This window comes from Salmo trutta, chromosome 18 (genome assembly GCF_901001165.1).
Source record: "Salmo trutta chromosome 18, fSalTru1.1, whole genome shotgun sequence".
Classification (NCBI taxonomy): domain Eukaryota; kingdom Metazoa; phylum Chordata; class Actinopteri; order Salmoniformes; family Salmonidae; genus Salmo; species Salmo trutta.
In genome coordinates this window covers 4,802,234-4,824,527 of record NC_042974.1, presented here as the reverse complement: position 1 = coordinate 4,824,527, position 22,294 = coordinate 4,802,234, and the positions used below count along the sequence as shown (strand labels likewise).

The following is a 22,294-nucleotide window of genomic DNA, read 5'->3' as shown; positions in this document are numbered from 1 at the left end:
TCGCACAATCCTGGAGGTACTGATGTAATAGCAGCTGTATAAAACCCTTCAGACTTCAGTCAAAGAGAGAGACAGGTGATTCATGGAACACACTTCCTTGGTTCCGTGGTTGCAGTTCTACCAACTGGCTGGTCCCGTGTGGCTCAGTTGGTAGAGCATGGTGCTTGCAACGCCAGGGTTGTGGGTTCAATCCCCGTGTTGGACAAGTATGGAAAAAGTATGCAGTCGCTCTGGATAAGAGAGTCTGCTAAATGACTTGAATGTAAAATGTTCCTTCGTCTTGGTTATCTATGGGTTGTGTGTTTCCATGTGTGAGGACAATCGGACGACCCATGGAAACAGTATATTTTGTATACTTGTTTTATTTTTTTCCCCTCGACAGCTTAGTTGCTTATTGTTCTGTAAATGGTATCAGGTTGTTCCTGTTCAGGGTTAACTAAATGAGTTTGTGTTTTAATTAGTTGTTTTGACAGTTCTCCTAATTGGGTATGTTTTTGACCATTTTATATAGTCTGTTGGCTGTTGCGTAACCTTACTCGCAAGTCAAGGAGTCGTGTATGTGTCATCGGCAGTTCATGAATATTCATGAGGTGGGGCCTGGCTGCATACAAATATCCCTGTCTCTATTTGTCATCCCAGCAGTTGGTTCATGTTCTCTGTGTTTATGTAACTGGCAAACAGACACACAGCAAACCACACACACACCACACATACACAAATGCATACATTTGCAAGCACATACACAAACGCACACGTGCATGCACACACACACACATACATACACACAAATGCATATTTATTAATTGGTAAATATTTTCTTAACTTTTCTTAACTCTTCTTAAACTGCACTGTTGGTTAAAGGGCTTGTAAGTAAGCATTTCACGGTAAGGTCTACACTTGTTGTATTTGGCGCATGTGACAAATACAGTTTGATTTGATGCACACACACACGCACACTCAAACAAACACACACACACATTCAAACACACACACACAATGCTCTACTTCAGTTACTTTGAACGCTTGGAACAATAACTCTCTAATGTTGTTGTTAATTCTCTGGTAATGTCATATTAGACTGTATGTACATGGTTTACAGAGAGAGAGATGATTCTCTGGTAATGAGAGGGAGAGAGAAGGAGAGGGAGAGCGAGTCGTGAGGAAACTCTCAAAAGAGTGTATACTGACAAAGCAGCAGGCCCAGATGGCATCCCTGGCCGTGTCCTCAGAGTGTGTGCTGGCAGGCGTCTTCTCAGACATCTTCAACATGTCCCTATCCCAGGCTGTAGTCCCCCCCGCTTCAAGGAGACCACTATCGTCCCTGTGCCCAGGAAAAATAAAGTGAAATGCCGAAATGACTATCGCCCGTTGCACTCAACCCGGTCATCATAAAGTGCTTCGAGAGGTTGGTCATGGCCCTCATCAAAGCCAGCATGCCAGGCACACTGGACCCAATCCAATTTGCCTACCGCACCAACAGATCCACGGAAGATGCCATTTCCATCGCTATTCAAACAGCTCTAACACATCTGGACAACAGGAACACCTATGTGAAAATGCTGTTGACTGCAGTTCACTTTCAACACTATTTTCCCCTCCAGGCTCGACACCAAGCTCAGAGCCCTGGGTCTGGACACCACCCTCTGCAACTGGATCCTGGACATCCTGACGGGCAGACCACAGGCTGTGAGGATTGGCAACAACACCTCTTCTACACTGACTCTTAACACAGAGGCCACCCCAGGGGTGTTTCCTCAGCCCTCTGTTGTACTCCCTGTTCACCCACGACTGTGTGGCTTTGCACGACACCAACTCCATCATCAAGTTTGCTGACGACACCACGGTTGTAGTCCTGACGTTGACCAACACCACCACCACTCTTGTCAAGAGGGTGCAACAGCGTCTTTACTAAGGCGGCTGTAGAAATTCGGCTTGCCACCCTTGGCCCTCTCCAAATACTACCGCTACACCATCGAGAGTGTCCTGAACGGCTGCATCATGGCCTGGTTTGGAAATTGCTCCATCTACGACCGCAAGGCCATCCAGCGGGTGGTGAAGATGGCCCAGTACATCACTGGGACCGTGGCCCTTCGGCGGGTGGTGAAGACGGCCCAGTACATCACTGGGACCGTGGCCCTTTGGCGGGTGGTGAAGACGGCCCAGTACATCACTGGGACCGTGGCCCTTTGGCGGGTGGTGAAGACGGCCCAGTACATCACTGGGACCGTGGCCCTCCGGCGGATGGGGAAGACGGCCCAGTACATCACTGGGGACCGTGGCCCTCCAGCGGGTGGGGAAGACAGCCCAGTACATCACTGGGGACCGTGACCCTCCAGCGGGTGGGGAAGACAGCCCAGTACATCACTGGGACCGTGGCCCTCCAGCGGGTGGGGAAGACAGCCCAGTACATCACTGGGACCGTGGCCCTCCAGCGGGTGGGGAAGACAGCCCAGTACATCACTGGGGACCGTGGCCCTCCAGCGGGTGGGGAAGACAGCCCAGTACATCACTGGGGACCGTGGCCCTCCAGCGGGTGGGGAAGACAGCCCAGTACATCACTGGGACCGTGGCCCTCCAGCGGGTGGGGAAGACAGCCCAGTACATCACTGGGACCGTGGCCCTCCAGCGGGTGGGGAAGACAGCCCAGTACATCACTGGGACCGTGGCCCTCCAGCGGGTGGGGAAGACAGCCCAGTACATCACTGGGACCGTGTCCCTCCAGCGGGTGGGGAAGACAGCCCAGTACATCACTGGGACTGTGACCCTCCGGCGGGTGGGGAAGACAGCCCAGTACATCACTGGGACCGTGCTCCCACCCATCTAGGACATCTACTTGGTGAGGAAGTCCTGCAGCATCAACAAGGACCCAACACACTCCAGCCACAAACTGTTCTCTCCCTTACCGTCAGGCGGACAGTATCGGAGCATGAGGTCTGATACCAACAGGATCAGAGACATTTTCTACCTACAAGCCATCAGACTGCTGAACACTTGAACTGGACTGACAACCTGCACTGACTCTCCACACCTTAGCACACATACCATCATTCAGACACACACACACACACACACACACACACACACACACACACACACACACACACACACACTCACACACAAAAAAAAAAAACACACACACACACGTTGGTTTTACTTTCCAAGTGGAGACCAAATAATGTATTCCCATTCAAAATTCTATATTCCTTTACCTAAGCCCTAATACTAAACCTAACCCTAAAACCAAACCTAACCCCAAACCCCAATACTAAACCTAATCCCAAACTCTGAAATGTAACTTTAACCCCAAACCCTAAAACTAAACCTTACCCCAAACCCTAAAACTAAACCTAACCCCTAACCCAAATACTAAACCTAACCCCAAACGCTGAAACTAAACCATAACCCCAAACTCTAAAACTAAACCTAACCCCAAACCCTGAAACTAAACCATAACCCCAAACCCTAATACTAAACCATAACCCCAAATCCTAACACTAAACCTAAACCCCAAACCCTGAAACTAAACTATAACCCCAAACCCTAATACTAAACCTAAACCCAAATCCTAATACTAAACCTAAACCCAAACCCTGAAACTAAACCATAACCCCAAACCCTGAAACTAAACCTAACCCCTAACCCTAAAACTAAACCTAACCCCTAACCCTAAAACTAAACCTAACCCCTAACCCTAAAACTAAACCTAACCCTAAAATTAAACCTTAAACCTAACCCTGTAACTAAACCTAACCCCAAACCCTAAAATAGCCTTTTTCTTTTTGGGGACCAGCAAAATGTCCCCACTTTTTATTTTCTTCCTTGTGAGGACTTTTGGAACCCAAAACATAGTAAAGTAAGACCACAAACACACACACACACGTACTTTATGTTGGTATTCTTGTCTTGTATTATTTCTTATTGTTGTTGCATTGTCCTGAAGGAACCTGCAAGTTAGCATTTAGTCGGACTAATAAAACTTGAAACTTAATCACTAATATAGTTTTTATAACCATATTAATTTGCTTTGCCATGGTCCTTTTACTACAGTTAGTACAAAGGCTTGGAAAAGGTTTGCCTTTTACCATTTGTGGTGCCTTGATGAACAACAACAACAAAACAATGTGGTGTAACTGCAACGTCTGCTTCCAACTCACACTCTCAAACACGTAGATCCCCTGAACGCAGCTCACTCTCCAGATCCCAATCACCTGAATTCTAATCACCTGTTCACACACCTGTATATCATTATCACACACTATTTTGTTCAGTTCTTTGCACCCCATCATTGTGAGGTATTGCTTGTTTTGTGACACACTTCTATTCGGATTTCTGTTTTCCCTGTAATTTGATCCTCCTGTGTATGATAGTTTTTTAAATGTTTTTATTTATTGAATATCCGAAACATACAATATACTTGCAGTGAAGCCGCTCAACAACTACATCATACCAGTCATCCAACAGACTCCCATCCAGAGCGACACACAGGAGCATCCAGGGTCAATGCCCTGCTCAAAGGCACGTTGACAAATCTACCACCAGACCAAAAAACATGAACCTGAACCCTCCAAGATCCCCCCACAGTTCCCCAATAGCTGTCCCTCAACCATTCGAGACCCCTCCCACAGTCCCCCCCAAGAAGAAAAATAAAAAATACAATTAATTCCATTCCCCACCCCCAAGAACCCCCCAATGCACCAACAACCAAGAGAATGAACTAAAGAGAAAAAAGGAAAAGACAGAAGAAAACAGCAAACAACAAAGAAAAATAATAATACATTTAAAACAGGACATCAAGGACAACTGAAATCATAACAGCAATGTCTACTTTATATGTTTGTGTGCATGTCTGGCACTGTTTGTGTGTTTTCTTGTATGTGTTTATTTGAATGAGAGTGTGTGTATATGCATGTGTACACACACCTGCACGGCATCAGCCTCAGGCAAACCGGCATTAGCTGTAAAAACACTGCCACTTAGAGTCATTCAAATGTACTTTTATTATGTTTTATTTTGACTTAAAAAAAACATTTATCTTTGACCATCATTCTATCTCCCACACAGCAACTCCACTCCCACTTGTCTCCAATTCCACATCCCAACCCTCAAGCTTCCCTCAGCCCATCCCATCTATCTCTGCTGGCCACCCACTTCGGGTTTCTATGCAACACATATCTTTCAACTATGCTGTGATGTATAACGTACAATTTCAATCTATCTAATCGAATAGAATCCACAGATTGCAAGTTGAAGATAAATACTTTTACTTGGAGTACTAGTATATTAGTAATTGACTGACCCGGTCTCTCCAGATCTCCTAACAGTACTATTTCTAGGGTAAATTTTAGATCAATGCTATGCATTTCCAGCCATTCCTGAACCTGAGACCAGAAACAGGCTATCTGAGGGCAATACCAAAATAAATGGTATATTGATTCTGTATCCTCACAACAAAATCTGCAGAGCTTCGATGACTTTATGCCCCAAATATTCAACATTTTGTTGGTGGCAAGAATTCTATATAATAATTTTAGCTGAACAGCACGAAGTCTTGAATCTTGCGTTGATTTATATATCAACTCATACACCCTGTACCATGGAATCGGCACATAAAAAATCTCTTCCCAACTATTTTGCAATCTGTATGGCACAGTTGTCAACATCCTGGTCCTCAAATGAAACGGGTATACTTTCCTATTTATGCTATTATTATTCTTCCGCCAGTTTTGATCCTTTATATTGGGCAGACAGACCAGTTCCTGTCACGATCATCGTATGAACATTCAGACCAAAGCGCAGCGTGAAATCAGTTCAACATTTTATTTGAAGTGAACCGCACAAAAACAATAAAGAATGAACGAAACGTGAAGTTAATGAAGTGCTCACAGGCAACTACACATTAACAAGATCCCACAAAACACAGTGGGGAATTGGCTGCCTAAATATGATCCCCAATCAGAGACAACGATAAACAGCTGCCTCTGATTGGGAACCATACCAGGCCAACATAGAAATAAAACAACCTTGATAACCCACCCTAGTCACACCCCGACCTAACCAAAATAGAGAATAAAAGGCTGTCTATGGTCAGGGCGTGACAGTTCCCTACCTCCTCCCGTTGCCACCTGCCTCCTCCATTTTTTGGGTAATGCTGTAATCAATTGGTTGTACTTTTGGATTGAGCAGACATACCCGTACAATTCCATGAAGGACATAACTCTACCATTCCAATTTTCAATATAATTTAAGAACAAAATACCCTTTTCAAACATCTTTCCCATAAATACAGGTATTTTATCAACCAGCACATTTGAGTTCAGCCATAATATTTGTTGTAATATTTGTTCTATTTTTTCAGGGGGATGAAATTGAAATTGTAGCCAGTTCTGCGATGCTTGTTTGAAAAAGAGAGATACTTTGAAAAAAGTGTCTACGTGTGTAACATGTAGTGCATATAGACTTAATTAATATTCATGATGATAATTGTAATCCATATCGTATCACCATCATAGTTGCATCATAATTACCTTTAACATAATTGAAAAACACATCCCAACATTTCCATAGCAATTGACGTTTCACATGATCATGAAAGAGACCTTGCATTACTATAGAGAAGGCTTCACTACAGTACAAATGTAAGCCGTACAATATGTTATTATTCCCCAATGCTCCTATTCTGATATCTTCCCCTTGCTTGTTGTAAACATATATAAACTTGTTCACAAATGCATAAAAAAGATAGACAAACAATAAACACATTAAATTATAAAACAGTTCTCGACAATAGAGAGAGAGGGAGAGAAGAGAAGAGAGTGAGAGAAGAGAGCGAGATCAGGTGTGTGTTCTTATGTATAAGTCTGTATGTGTAAGCAAGCATGTAATTGAGTACGTGTGTGTTCATATAAACTTTATAATGTTCAGATATTTTTACAGTTGCCATACCTTCTTTTTTTTCGTAACCTGAAGTCCCTGTAGAATTTAGTACAGCCATTGTGTTATGGAGCTGTCTCGGAATAGCTGACCATCTATAAAGCGTTTGTATGATAGTTTTGGCCTGCCTCACTAACGACACATTTTGCCAATTCCCTGCTTGTACTTTAGCCTATCGGATTTTCTATTATCAACCTATTGCCTGATCTCCGGGCAATGTTAGTAGCCTTTTCCCTGCCTGTACTGTTGCCTTTTTGGACCCCCTGTGTATGACCTTCTGCCTGCCCCCGGACCCAGCTACCTGCCTCCTCCTGTGGTCCTTTACAAATCAACACCTGCTGCGTCCTGCGCTTGAAACCAGCTCTGTCTCCCATTGTGTTCATTACTGTAACATTATGAACACCTGCTCTTTCCATAACATAGACTGAACAGGAAACATGGCTCACTTATCAGAGTCGATACGTTATCAGAGTCGGTACAGCCACCTGGTTTCTTCACGCATCCCGCCGACAGAAACAACCATATCTCTGGTAAGAAGAAGGGCGGGGGTGTATGCCTTATGATTAACGAGTCGTGGTGTGATCATAACAACATACAGGAACTCAAGTCCTTTTGTTCACCTGACCTAGAATTCCTTACAATCAAATGCCGACTGCATTATCTAACAAGAGAATTCTATTCCACTATAATCACAGACGTGTATATCCCCCCCAAGCAGATACCTCGATGGCCCTGAACGTTATTGGACTCTATGTAAACTGGAAACCACATATCCTGAGGCTGCATTTATTGTAGCTGGGGATTTTAACAAGGCTAATCCGAAAACACGGCTCCCTAAATTTTATCAGCATATCGAATGCGCAACCCGGGCTGGCAAAATTCTGGATCATTGTTACTCTAACTTCCGCAACGCAAACAAAGCCCTCCCTTGCCCTCCTTTCAGCAAATCTGACCACGACTCCATTTTGTTGCTCCCAGCCTATAGACAGAAACTAAAACAGGAAACGCCTGTGCTCAGGTCTGTTCAAAGCTGGTCCGACCAATCTGATTCCACGCTTCAAGATTGCTTCGATCACTTGGACTGGGATATGTTCCGGATAGCGTCAGACAACAACATTGATGTATACGCTAATTCGGTGAGCGAGTTTATTAGCAAGTGCATCGGTGATGTTGTACCCACGACGACTATTAAACCTTCCCCAACCAGAAACCGTGGATCGATGGCAGCATTCGGGCAAAACTGAAAGCGCGAACCACTGCTTTTAATCATGGCAAGGCGACCGGAAACATGCCCGAATACAAACAGTGTAGCTATTCCCTCCGCAAGGCAATCAAACAAGCTAAGCGTCAGACACGAGAGGTATGGGTCTACAGTCAATCTCGGACCACAAAAAGAAAACCATCCCCATCGCGGACACTGATGTCTTGCTCCCAGACAAACTAAACAACTTCTTTGCTCGCTTTGAGAACAATACAGTGGCACTGACATGGCCCGCCACCAAAACCTGCAGGCTCTCCTTCACCGCAGCCAATGTGAGTAAAACATTTAAACGTGTTAACCCTCGCAAGGCTGCCGGCCCAGATGGCATCCCTAGCCGCGTCCTCAGAGCATGCGCAGACCAGCTGGCTGGTGTGTTTACAGACATATTCAATGAATCCCTATCCCAGTCTGCTGTGCCCACATGCTTCAAGAGGGCCACCATTGTTCCTGTTCCGAAGAAAGCTAAGGTAACTGAGCTAAACGACTATCGCCCCATAGCACTCACTTCCGTCACCTTGAAGTGCTTTGAGAGACTAGTCAAGGATCATATCATCATATCACCAATCGCAATCACACTGCACACTGCCCTAACCCACCTGGACAACAGGAATACCTATGTAAGAATGCTGTTTATCGACGACAGCTCAGCAGTTAACACCATAGTTCCCTCCAAACTTGTCATTAATCTCGAGACCCAGGGTCTCGACCCCGCCCTGTGCAACTGGGTCCTGGACTTTCTGACGGGCCGCCCGCAGGTGGTGAGGGTAGGAAACAAGATATCCACCCCTCTGATCCTCAACACTGGGGCCCCACAAGGGTGCGTTCTCAGCCCTCTCCTGTACTCCCTGTTCACCCATGACTGCGTGGCCATGCATGCCTCCAACTCAATCATCAAGTTTGCAGACGACACTACAGTGGTAGGCTTGATTACCAAGATGGCCTACAGGGAGGAGGTGAGGGCCCTCGGAGTGTGGTGTCAGGAAAATAACCTCTCACTCAATGCCAACAAAACAAAGGAGATGATCGTGGACTTCAGGGAAAAGCAGAGGGAGCACCCCCCTATCCACATCGACGGGACAGTAGTGGAGAAGGTGGAAAGTTTTAAGTTCCTTGGTGTACACATCACGGACAAACTGAAATGGTCCACCCACACAGACAGCGTGGTGAAGAAGGCGCAACAGCGCCTCTTCAACCTCAGGAGGCTGAAGAAATTTGGCTTATCACTAAAAACACTCACAAACCTTTACAGCTGCACAATCGAGAGCATCCTGTCGGGCTGTATCACCGCCTGGTACAGCAACTGCTCCACCCACAACCGTAAGGCTCTCCAGAGGGTAGTGAGGTCTGCACAATGCATCACCGGGGGCAAACTACCTGCCCTCCAGGACACCTACTCCACCTGGTGTCACAGGAAGGCCAAAAAGATAATCAAGGACAACAACCACCCGAGCCACTGCCTGTTCACCCCGCTATCATCCAGAAGGCGAGGTCAGTACAGGTGCATCAAAGCTGGACCGAGAGACTGAAAAACAGCTTCTATCTCAAGGCCATCAGACTGTTAAACAGCCATCACTAACATTGAGTGGCTGCTGCCAACATTCCGACTCAAATCTCTAGCCACTTTAATAATTATGAATTGGATGTAATAAATGTATCACTAGTCACTTTAAAGAATGCCACTTTATATAATGATACATACCCTACATTACTCATCTCATATGTATATACTGTACTCTATACCATCTACTGCATCTTGCCTATGCCGCTCGGCCATCACTCTTCCATATATTTACAGTGGGGAGAACAAGTATTTGATACACTGCCGATTTTGCAGGTTTTCCTACTTACAAAGCATGTAGAGGTCTGTAATTTTTGTCGTAGGTACACTTCAACTGTGAGAGACGGAATCTAAAACAAAAATCCAGAAAATCACATTGTATGATTTTTAAGTAATTCATTTGCATTTTATTGCATGACATAAGTATTTGATACATCAGAAAAGCAGAACTTAATATTTGGTACAGAAACCTTTGTTTACAATTTCCTGTGTGTATCAAGAAGGACATCCAGCCAACTTGACACAACTGTGGAAAGCATTGGAGTCAACATGGTCCAGCATCCCTGTGGAACACTTTTGAGACTTTATAGAGTCCATGCCCCGACGAATTGAGGCTGGTTCGAGGGCAAAAGGGGTGAAACTCAATATAAGGAAGGTGTTCCTAATGTTTTGTACACTCAGTATATATGTAACTATATAGAGAGACTCTACAGTCATAAACATCCACATAACTGGTTTCATACAGACACATGTGTCGTGTCTTTGGGCACCATTAACTTGAAGACATGTTTATCAATTAACTCCCTGTAATTATTATTACGCGATTAAACTGATTAATTGTTTAACTGTAATTAACTAGGAGATCAGGGCACCAAGGAAAATATTCAGATTACAAAGTTATAATTTTCCTCATATAACTTTCCTATATTATAACATTATATATTATATTATAGTATCTGACCGATTATCTTCTGGTTTAAATGGTGTATTCTTTACCTCGCGTCAGTCTTATTCCAAACGTCGTAAATTGTTGTATCTGCACGAACCCAGTCTTTACCAAAATCATCCATACATCAAATGTCTTAAAATCATTTATTTACTAAACAAAGTAATTCACAGAAGGCATACAAACAGTAATTATCGTCACAAAGAATTGGTAGATTAATGTGCCCTAGTGGGCTAAACCGGCATGGCAGCTTTTTAAACAAAGGGTCATAAAGGGCAGCTGAGGAGGCACACAGAGTTCATTAATATTAACAATTGATATGCTAATCCCTTGCACATGAACGCACACTCATTCGGAAACAATTGCAATCAATATATATTTACGCTCAGTGTGTCGTCGTGATCCTTGTTGGAGAGTTTTTGTCCTGTTGGAGAGTTTTCTCTCTCTCTCTCTCTCTCTCTCTCTCTCTCTTTCTCTCTCTCTCTCTCTCTCTCTCGGTTAGAATGGATCTTTTCAAAGCGACATTCATTAATGTCGTTATAGAATGGATGTTTCGTCGGTCTTCGCATTCAATGATACCGAATTCTAGCTGCAGACTAGTACTTAATATCAAAGACTTGTTCTTATTCTGTATCGATAGTTTAACCAAGTGGTATGGTTAAAGTCAGTAGAGGAATGTATGGTCAAACCTATTGGCCAACTCGTAATGGAGTGGAGGCCTGGTCTGCAGAAAGTAAATCAGGGTGGGGGTTTTATACTTGAACATAGAAAAAGGCTGTCTCATGACGCCAGGTCTTGTCTGTGTCCCTGGGGGCGTGCCGATGACTGAGTTAAGCTTTGAACAGAAATACAATTCTATCACAATAACATCAGTACATAGCCTCTCAACATATTCCAAATAGCTTTAATCTTATTAAATCATTGTATACAACCATTTAGATGCAAGTCCCATAGCTGAGGCTATTATATAAACCTTAGTATGGTAATATGGCACTCCAATGAGTATCACAAAATTGTACCAAGCGGACCAGTTCGTAGCTGGATTCTTCACCAATCTTTTATACCTTCTCCAGAACATAAATGTCGATCGGTACCCCAATTCTGTGAGTTGGGAGAATTTCCTTTGTCTCTCTATGAAACCCCTCTCTGTCTCAACTGGGCCATGCAGCAGGACATTCTCCTTTAGAATTTTACGACCGACTTCACAGGGCCTGGGAGAAGTAGGTAGGGGGATGGTGCAAGGGGGAGGAGGTCAACTGTGCTCCCTGTACTCAGAGGGCAACGTCATGACACATGCAACTACAAATCCTCACAACAAGAGAAACCCAAACTGAAATTACAACTGACTACTGAGGCGGCTTGACAGTGTAGCACAGATCATTAGGATATTTTTAGACACGCCAAGGGCAGATTTCTAGATGAAAAGAAACATGTTAACACTGAACTATCAATTGCTTCTCTGTGGTTTGGAGATTTGTCTTGCAATGCTTTGAGATTGAATTTAATTATATTACATTTTTTTGTAATTTTTTTAACTGCATTTTACAACTTATTTTGTATGTTAATATACAGGAATCAAATAAAAGTTTATTTGTCACGTGCGCCGAGTAAAACAGGTGTAGACCTTAAAGTGAAATGCTTACTTACAAGCCCTAACCAACAGTGCAATTTGTAAGTAAAAAATAGGTATTAGGTAAACAATAGATGAGTAAAGAAATTAAAAAACAGTAAAATGACAGTGAAAATAACAGTAACGAGGCTCTATACAGGGTATTACGGTACAGAGTCAATGTGGAGGTTATATACAGGGTATTACGGTACAGAGTCAATGTGGAGGTTATATACAGGGTATTACGGTACAGAGTCAATGTGGAGGTTATATACAGGGTATTACGGTACAGAGTCAATGTGGAGGTTATATACAGGGTATTACGGTACAGAGTCAATGTGGAGGCTATATACAGGTGGTACCGGTACAGAGTCAATGTGGAGGCTATATACAGGTGGTACCGGTACAGAGTCAATGTGGAGGCTCTATACAGGTGGTACCGGTACAGAGTCAATGTGGAGGCTCTATACAGGTGGTACCGGTACAGAGTCAATGTGGAGGCTATATACAGGTGGTACCGGTACAGAGTCAATGTGGAGGCTCTATACAGGTGGTACCGGTACAGAGTCAATGTGGAGGCTATATACAGGTGGTACCGGTACAGAGTCAATGTGGAGGCTCTATACAGGTGGTACCGGTACAGAGTCAATGTGGAGGCTCTATACAGGTGGTACCGGTACAGAGTCAATGTGGAGGCTCTATACAGGTGGTACCGGTACAGAGTCAATGTGGAGGCTCTATACAGGTGGTACCGGTACAGAGTCAATGTGGAGGCTATATACAGGTGGTACCGGTACAGAGTCAATGTGGAGGCTATATACAGGTGGTACCGGTACAGAGTCAATGTGGAGGCTATATACAGGGGGTACCGGTACAGAGTCAATGTGGAGGCTATATACAGGGGGTACCGGTACAGAGTCAATGTGGAGGCTACATACAGGGGGTACCGGTACAGAGTCAATGTGGAGGCTATATACAGGGGGTACCGGTACAGAGTCAATGTGGAGGCTCTATACAGGTGGTACCGGTACAGAGTCAATGTGGAGGCTCTATACAGGTGGTACCGGTACAGAGTCAGTGTGGAGGCTATATACAGGTGGTACCGGTACAGAGTCAATGTGGAGGCTATATACAGGTGGTACCGGTACAGAGTCAATGTGGAGGCTATATACAGGTGGTACCAGTACAGAGTCAATGTGGAGGCTATATACAGGTGGTACCGGTACAGATTCAATGTGGAGGCTCTATACAGGTGGTACCGGTACAGAGTCAATGTGGAGGCTATATACAGGTGGTACCGGTACAGAGTCAATGTGGAGGCTATATACAGGGGGTACCGGTACAGAGTCAATGTGGAGGCTCTATACAGGTGGTACCAGTACAGAGTCAATGTGGAGGCTATATACAGGTGGTACCGGTACAGAGTCAATGTGGAGGCTATATACAGGGGGTACCGGTACAGAGTCAATGTGGAGGCTCTATACAGGTGGTACCGGTACAGAGTCAATGTGGAGGCTATATACAGGTGGTACCGGTACAGAGTCAATGTGGAGGCTATATACAGGTGGTACCGGTACAGAGTCAATGTGGAGGCTATATACAGGTGGTACCGGTACAGAGTCAATGTGGAGGCTATATACAGGTGGTACCGGTACAGAGTCAATGTGGAGGCTATATACAGGTGGTACCGGTACAGAGTCAATGTGGAGGCTCTATACAGGTGGTACCGGTACAGAGTCAATGTGGAGGCTATATACAGGTGGTACCGGTACAGAGTCAATGTGGAGGTTATATACAGGTGGTACCGGTACAGAGTCAATGTGGAGGCTATATACAGGTGGTACCGGTACAGAGTCAATGTGGAGGCTATATACAGGTGGTACCGGTACAGAGTCAATGTGGAAGCTATATACAGGTGGTACCGGTACAGAGTCAATGTGGAGGCTATATACAGGTGGTACCGGTACAGAGTCAATGTGGAGGCTCTATACAGGTGGTACCGGTACAGAGTCAATGTGGAGGCTCTATACAGGTGGTACCGGTACAGAGTCAATGTGGAGGCTATATACAGGTGGTACCAGTACAGAGTCAATGTGGAGGCTCTATACAGGTGGTACCGGTACAGAGTCAATGTGGAGGCTATATACAGGTGGTACCGGTACAGAGTCAATGTGGAGGCTATATACAGGTGGTACCGGTACAGAGTCAATGTGCAGGGGCACCGGTTAGTCAGGTTAATTGAGGTAATATGTACATGAATGTGTAGCTAAAGTGACTATGCATAGATGATAAAACAGATAGTAGCAGCAGCATAAAAGAGGGGTTGGGGGGGATGGCAGGACATAATGCAAATAGTCCGGGTAGCCATTTGAATACCTGGTCAGGAGTCTTATGGCTTGGTGGTAAAAGCTGTTGAGAAGCCTTTTGGTCCTAGACTTGGCGCTCCGGTAACGCTTGCCATGCGGTAGTAGAGAGAACAGTCTATGACTGGGGTGGCTGGGGTCTGACAATTTTTAGGGCCTTCCTCTGACACCGCCTGATGTAGAGGTCCTGGATGGCAAGCAGCTTAGCCCCAGTGATGTACTGGGCCGTGCACACTACCCTCTGTAGTGCCTTGCGGTCGAAAGCCAAGCAGTTGCTGTACCAGGCAGTGATGCAACCAGTCAGGATGCTCTCTATGTTGCAGCTGTAGAACATTTTGAGGATCTGAGGACCCATGCCAAATCTTTTCAGTCTCCTGAGGGGGAATAGGTTTTGTCGTGCCCTCTTCACGACTGTCTTGGTGTGTTTGGACCATGTTAGTTTGTTGGTGATGTGGACACCAAGGAACTTGAAGCTCTCAACCTGCTCCACTGCAGCCCCGTCGATGAGAATGGGGGCGTGCTCAGTCCTCCTTTTACTGTAGTCCACAATCATCTCCTTAGTCTTGAATCCGGTGGTCAGTTGATTTGTGGTTTATCCTTATGGCTTTAATGTGTGCGTGAATACAGTTGAGGTCGGAAGTTTACATACACCTTAGCCAAATACATTTAAACTCAGTTTTTCACAATTCCTGACATTGAATCCTAGTAAAAAATGTCCTGTCTTAGGTCAGTTAGGATCACCACTTTATTTTAAGAATGTGAAATGTCAGACTAATGTTAGAGAGAATTATTTATTTAAGCTTTTATTTCTTTCAATTAGTATTTGGTAGCATTGCTTTTAAATTGTTTAACTTGGGTCAAACGTTTCAGGTAGCCTTCCACAATAAGTTGGGTGAATTTTGGCCCATTCCTCTTGACAGAGCTGGTGTAACAGAGTCAGGTTTGTAGGCCTCCTTGCTCACACACGCTTTTTCAGTTCTGCCCACACATTTTCTAGAGGATTGAGGTCAGGGCTTTGTGATGGCCACTCCAATACCTTGACTTTGTTGTCCTTAAGCCATTTTGCCACAACTTTGGAAGTATGCTTGGGGGCACTGAGTTTGAAGGTAGGCCTTGAAATACATCCACAGATACACCTCCAATTGACTCAAATTATGTCAATTAGCCTATCAGAAGCTTCTAAAGCCATGACATCATTTTCTGGAATTTTCCAAGCTGTTTAAAGGCACAGTCAACTTAGTGTATGTAAACTTCTGACACACTGGAATTGTGATACAGTGAATGATAAGTGAAATAATTTGTCTGTAAACAATTGTTGGAAAAATAACTTGTGTTATGTCCAAAGCAGATGTCCTGAACGACTTGCCAAAACTATAGTTTGTTAACAAGAAATGTGTGGAGTGGTTGAAAAACAAGTTTTAAGGACTCCAACCTAAGTGTATGTAAACTTCAGACTTCAACTGTATATAATAATAATCAAAATGTCTTTCCACCTCAAGAAATTACAAAGTGCATCCTGAATTAATTTGGTTTTTTGTTCAATTCACTGGTCATGCTGAAATCCTGAATGGTTGTGTATGTACACTGTACATCAAATACACATTTTAAACTACCGTGTTGTCAGGATGTAAAATAAGCTTATATCCTGTGATTGTACTGGATCACCCTTTAAAATGACTCATTAGATAGTGAGGGATGTGGTTTTAATCCTACTAATAAGATCTCCATGCTCTGTAATTGACTATGTGTATTAATGAATCATCATCTGGTGACCTTGGCTTATCAATGCCCCTTTCCTGACGTCCAGTTCATAACCAGTACAGCAGTGGCTGTTATGTAGTTGTAGTGAATTCATTGAAGCTTACAGGCTCATGTAGAGGTGCTCCTGATGTGAGACATTTCTTGAAAGATCATAGAATCCCTGGAATGTTGTCAGCCACCACACGTACAAAAAGCTCAGCCCATCACTGAGATATAGATTCTCTTCAGCTGACCACCTTGAAGCCATTTTCCACCTATATTTGCTATGCCCAGATAAAAGTCAATATAGAGAGGGCCATGAAGAATAGACTAGTAAACTCTTATATCCACAGAAAGCTCTACCCTTAAAGAAAAACCACATGATTTCACATGCAGAAAATCACATGATTTCACATCAAATTTTACTTGTTAAATCATGGGACAACATGTGTTTTTGGAACACTTCCCACGTTTTCACATGTGTAGTTTAATGTTAGCACATGTTGCTTTACGTGTTGTCACCTATTATCACATTAACTTCACATAAGATCACATGAAATTCAAGTGTTTTTTCCGTAAGGGTAGAATACTGATCCATATTTGTATGAGACTCAGTTGGCACAACACGGGCTCAAATACATTATTAAAATACTTGTCTTTAAAATGTTTTTACTGCATCAATTAAAATAAACACTATACATCTGACTGCATCAAATAAGGGTTCAATAGGCCTATGTCCTGTGCATCAAATGAGTGCGACTTTACCTCTTAATGTACATCTGACTGCATCAAATAAGGTTTATTTCGATAGGCCTATGTCCTGTGCTTCCAATGAGTGCGACTTTACATAACTGTCCATGCAACATTTTCATTGCCTCATGAGTATTAAACAGACATACACGGACTTCCACATTACTTCCACATTTGGTACCAACGTTTTCGTCTTGTGCAGGGGATTATAAATACCACATTTATGTCACAGTAGGACTTCACATCAGAAATACAAGATCATATATTCTATCAGACGAACGGACTGCTCAGGACAACTCGTTTTGTATATTGTTTGTCTCAGTCTGACAGAGGTGGCTAACGACACAGTGAAATTCATATTGTTTGTCTCAGTCTAACAGAGGTGGCTGACGACACAGTGAAATTCATATTGTTTGTCTCAGTCTAACAGAGGTGGCTAACGACACAGTGAAATTCATAGTGTTTGTCTCAGTCTAACAGAGGTGGCTAACGACACAGTGAAATTCATATTGTTTGTCTCAGTCTAACAGAGGTGGCTAACGACACAGTGAAATTCATATTGTTTCTCAGTCTAACAGAGGTGGCTAACAACAGAGTGAAATTCATATTGTTTGTCTCAGTCTAACAGAGGTGGCTAACGACAGAGTGAAATTCATATTGTTTGTCTCAGTCTAACAGAGGTGGCTAACGACACAGTGAAATTCATATTGTTTGTCTCAGTCTGACAGAGGTGGCTAACGACACAGTGAAATTCATATTGTTTGTCCCAGTCTAACAGAGGTGGCTAACGACACAGTGAAATTCATATTGTTTGTCAGTCTAACAGAGGTGGCTAATGACACAGTGAAATTCATATTGTTTGTCCCAGTCTAACAGAGGTGGCTAACGACGCAGTGAAATTCATATTGTTTGTCCCAGTCTAACAGAGGTGGCTAACGACACAGTGAAATTCATATTGTTTCTCAGTCTAACAGAGGTGGCTAACGACACAGTGAAATTCATATTGTTTGTCTCAGTCTAACAGGGGTGGCTAACGACACAGTGAAATTCATATTGTTTGTCTCAGTCTGACAGAGGTGGCTAACGACACAGTGAAATTCATATTGTTTGTCTCAGTCTAACAGAGGTGGCTAACGACACAGTGAAATTCATATTGTTTGTCTGTCTAACAGAGGTGGCTAACGACACAGTGAAATTCATATTGTTTATCTCAGTCTAACAGAGGTGGCTAACGACACAGTGAAATTCATATTGTTTGTCTCAGTCTGACAGAGGTGGCTAACGACACAGTGATATTCATGTAAGGAGTAGTACAGAAATTGTGCAATTTAGTGGTGTTTTTTTTTACCATTACTCATACCTTCATAATACATTTGAACAGTAAAAAACAAGTAATCCTTCATGTAGTGTACTGTCAAGCACCAAATCATTTTAATTTAGCTGCTTCCAAACACTAATGTAAAATAGGCATGAGCAAGCCGTTCACATCGTTGATAATACACTGTACACCAAGGTAGTAAATTACATTGAGAGGGGTTAAGTAAGACACGCAAAGGACAAATCTTTTCATTTAAAAAACTTAGGAGGAATGGGAACTTAAAATCAATGAATGAGCCAACTATAGACAGCGGGATGTAATTGATATGGACGTAATGTCTCCGATATAACATAATAGCAGGACGTGAGTCTTCTTCTGTGGTTGATTCATCAGGCAGCATAATAAACTGACTGATTGAAGGTGTCATCGGACTGAGATAAGGTCATGAACCTCTCCCTGGCCTCTTGTAATGTTTTCCCTGGGGGGGGGGCATGTTTTATTAGCTAAATGGAGGGAAACAGACAGTGCTTGTGCAATCCTGTACTCAACCTGAATGGATTTTTGTATTTTTATTTTAATGTTTCTACATGATGTTGACAATCTTAAAGGGGCAAGCTGGGATTCAAACATCAACAAAGTGGTCACTCTTTAACAAACATAGCATACTGTATCTACTTTTGATTCCTTATACATTTTTTTATATATATACTACCGTTGAAAAGTTTGGGGTCACTTAGAAATGTCCTTGTTTTTGAAAGAAAAGCTTTTTATTTTGTCCATTTAAAATAACGGCAGGTAGTCTAGTGGTTAGAGCGTTGGACTTGTAACCGGAAGTTTGCAAGATCAAATCCCTGAGCTGACAATGTAAAAATCTGTCGTTCTGCCCCTGAACAAGACAGTTAACCCACTGTTCCCTGGTAGGCTGTCATTGAAAATAAGAATTTGTTCTTAACTGACTTGCCTAGTTAAATAAAGGTAAAATAAAAAAATAACATAACATTGATCAAAAATACAGTGTAGACATTGTTAATGTTGTAGCCAGGATGGTAAACTACAGTAAAGGCCAGTTATACTGGAGGATGATATCCAGGATGGTAACTACAGTAAAGGCCAGTTATACTGGAGGATGATATCCAGGATGGTAACTACAGTAAAGGCCAGTTATACTGGAGGATGATATCCAGGATGGTAACTACATTAAAGGCCAGTTATACTGGAGGATGATATCCAGGATGGTAACTACATTAAAGGCCAGTTATACTGGAGGATGATATCCAGGATGGTAACTACAGTAAAGGCCAGTTATACTGGAGGATGATATCCAGGATGGTAACTACAGTAAAGGCCAGTTATACTGGAGGATGATAGCCAGGATGGTAACTAAAGTAAAACCTGATAATTTAAGGTAGCTAGTGGAAAAGGAGAGACCTGGGAGAGACACTGGAGCTAACTGTTAATGAGGCATACCCCTGCCTCGTGGCAGCAGTTAGCAGCCACGCACGAACACACACACGTGCGTGCACACACACCAGCCTCAGACTGCATCAAAGCCTACATCAGACCAAACAAGGGTTTTAAAATTAATGAATGGCTTTGTCTCTGAGGGGTAATTTTCCATCATCAGCATTGGCAAACCCTATTGTCAGGGACTGAATAGGGAGGGAGGGAGAGCGGGGAGAGAGAGGGAGAGAGAGGGAGAGAGCACACCGTTGTTGGCTTGCATTTATCCTCATTAATTCTCAGATCACAGTCAATTCTCTTTTTCTCTCCCTGATAATTCTCTCTTTCTCTCTCTTTCTCTCTCTCTCTCCCTGATAATTCTCTCTTTCTCTCTCTCTCTCTCGCTTCCTGATAATTCTCCCTCTCAATTCTCTCTTTCTCCCTGATAATTCTCTCTCTCTCCCTGATAATTCTCTCTCTCTCCCTGATAATTCTCTCTCTCTTCCTGATAATTCTCTCTCTCTTCCTGATAATTCTCTCTCTCTTCCTGATAATTCTCTCTCTCTTCCTGATAATTCTCTCTCTCTTCCTGATAATTCTCTCTCTCTCCCTGATAATTCTCTTTCTCTTCCTGATAATTCTCTCTCTCTCCCTGATAATTCTCTCTCTCTCCCTGATAATTCTCTCTCTCTTCCTGATAATTCTCTCTCTCTTCCTGATAATTCTCTCTCTCTTCCTGATAATTCTCCCTCTCTTTCTTCCTGATAATTCTCTCTCTTTTCCTGATAATTCTCTCTCTTTTCCTGATAATTCTCTCTTTCTTCCTGATAATTCTCTCTCTCTTCCTGATAATTCTCTCTCTCTTCCTGATAGTTCTCTCTCTCTTCCTGATAATTCTCTCTTTCTCCCTGATAATTCTCTCTCTCTTCCTGATAATTCTCTCTCTCTCCCTGATAATTCTCTCTCTCTTCCTGATAATTCTCCCTCTCTTTCTTCCTGATAATTCTCTCTCTCTTCCTGATAATTCTCCCTCTCTTTCTTCCTGATAATTCTCTCTCTCTTCCTGATAATTCTCTCTCTCTTCCTGATAATTCTCTCTTTCTTCCTGATAATTCTCCCTCTCTTTCTTCCTGATAATTCTCTCTCTTTTCCTGATAATTCTCTCTCTTCCTGATAATTCTCTCTCTCTTCCTGATAATTCTCTCTTTCTTCCTGATAATTCTCTCTCTCTTCCTGATAATTCTCCCTCTCTTTCTTCCTGATAATTCTCTCTCTCTTCCTGATAATTCTCTCTCTCTTCCTGATAATTCTCTCTCTCTTCCTGATAATTCTCCCTCTCTTTCTTCCTGATAATTCTCCCTCTCTTTCTTCCTGATAATTCTCTCTCTTTTCCTGATAATTCTCTCTCTCTTCCTGATAATTCTCTCTCTCTTCCTGATAATTTTCTCTCTCTTCCTGATAATTCTCCCTCTCTTTCTTCCTGATAATTCTCTCTCTTTTCCTGATAATTCTCTCTCTCTTCCTGATAATTCTCTCTTTCTTCCTGATAATTCTCTCTCTTTTCCTGATAATTCTCTCTCTCTTCCTGATAATTATCTCTTTCTTCCTGATAATTCTCTCTCTCTTCCTGATAATTCTCTCTCTCTTCCTGATAATTATCTCTCTCTTCCTGATAATTCTCTCTCTTTTCCTGATAATTCTCTCTCTCTTCCTGATAATTCTCTCTCTCTTCCTGATAATTCTCTCTTTCTTCCTGATAATTATCTCTCTCTTCCTGATAATTCTCTCTTTCTTCCTGATAATTCTCTCTTTCTTCCTGATAATTCTCCCTCTCTTTCTTCCTGATAATTCTCCCTCTCTTTCTTCCTGATAATTCTCCCTCTCTTTCTTCCTGATAATTATCTCTTTCTTCCTGATAATTCTCTCTTTCTTCCTGATAATTCTCTCTCTCTTCCTGATAATTCTCTCTCTCTTCCTGATAATTCTCTCTCTCTTCCTGATAATTCTCTCTCTTTTCCTGATAATTCTCTCTCTCTTCCTGATAATTCTCTCTTTCTTCCTGATAATTCTCTCTCTCTTCCTGATAATTCTCTCTTTCTTCCTGATAATTCTCCCTCTCTTTCTTCCTGATAATTCTCTCTCTTTTCCTGATAATTCTCTCTCTCTTCCTGATAATTCTCTCTCTCTTCCTGATAATTCTCTCTCTCTTCCTGATAATTCTCTTTCTTCCTGATAATTCTCCCTCTCTTTCTTCCTGATAATTATCTCTCTCTCCCTGATAATTCTCTCTCTCTCTCTCCCTGATAATTCTCTCTTTCTCTCTCTCTCTCTCTCCCTGATAATTCTCTTTTTCTCTCTCTCTCCCTGAAAATTCTCTCT

General features: G+C 42.8%; 1 protein-coding gene across 1 annotated transcript in view; it reads left to right on the top strand.

Moving 5' to 3' along the window:
* Positions 1–22,294, top strand: part of LOC115153627 (protein eyes shut homolog) — a 234,015-nt gene that overhangs the window by 12,426 nt on the left and 199,295 nt on the right. The window lies entirely within an intron of this gene.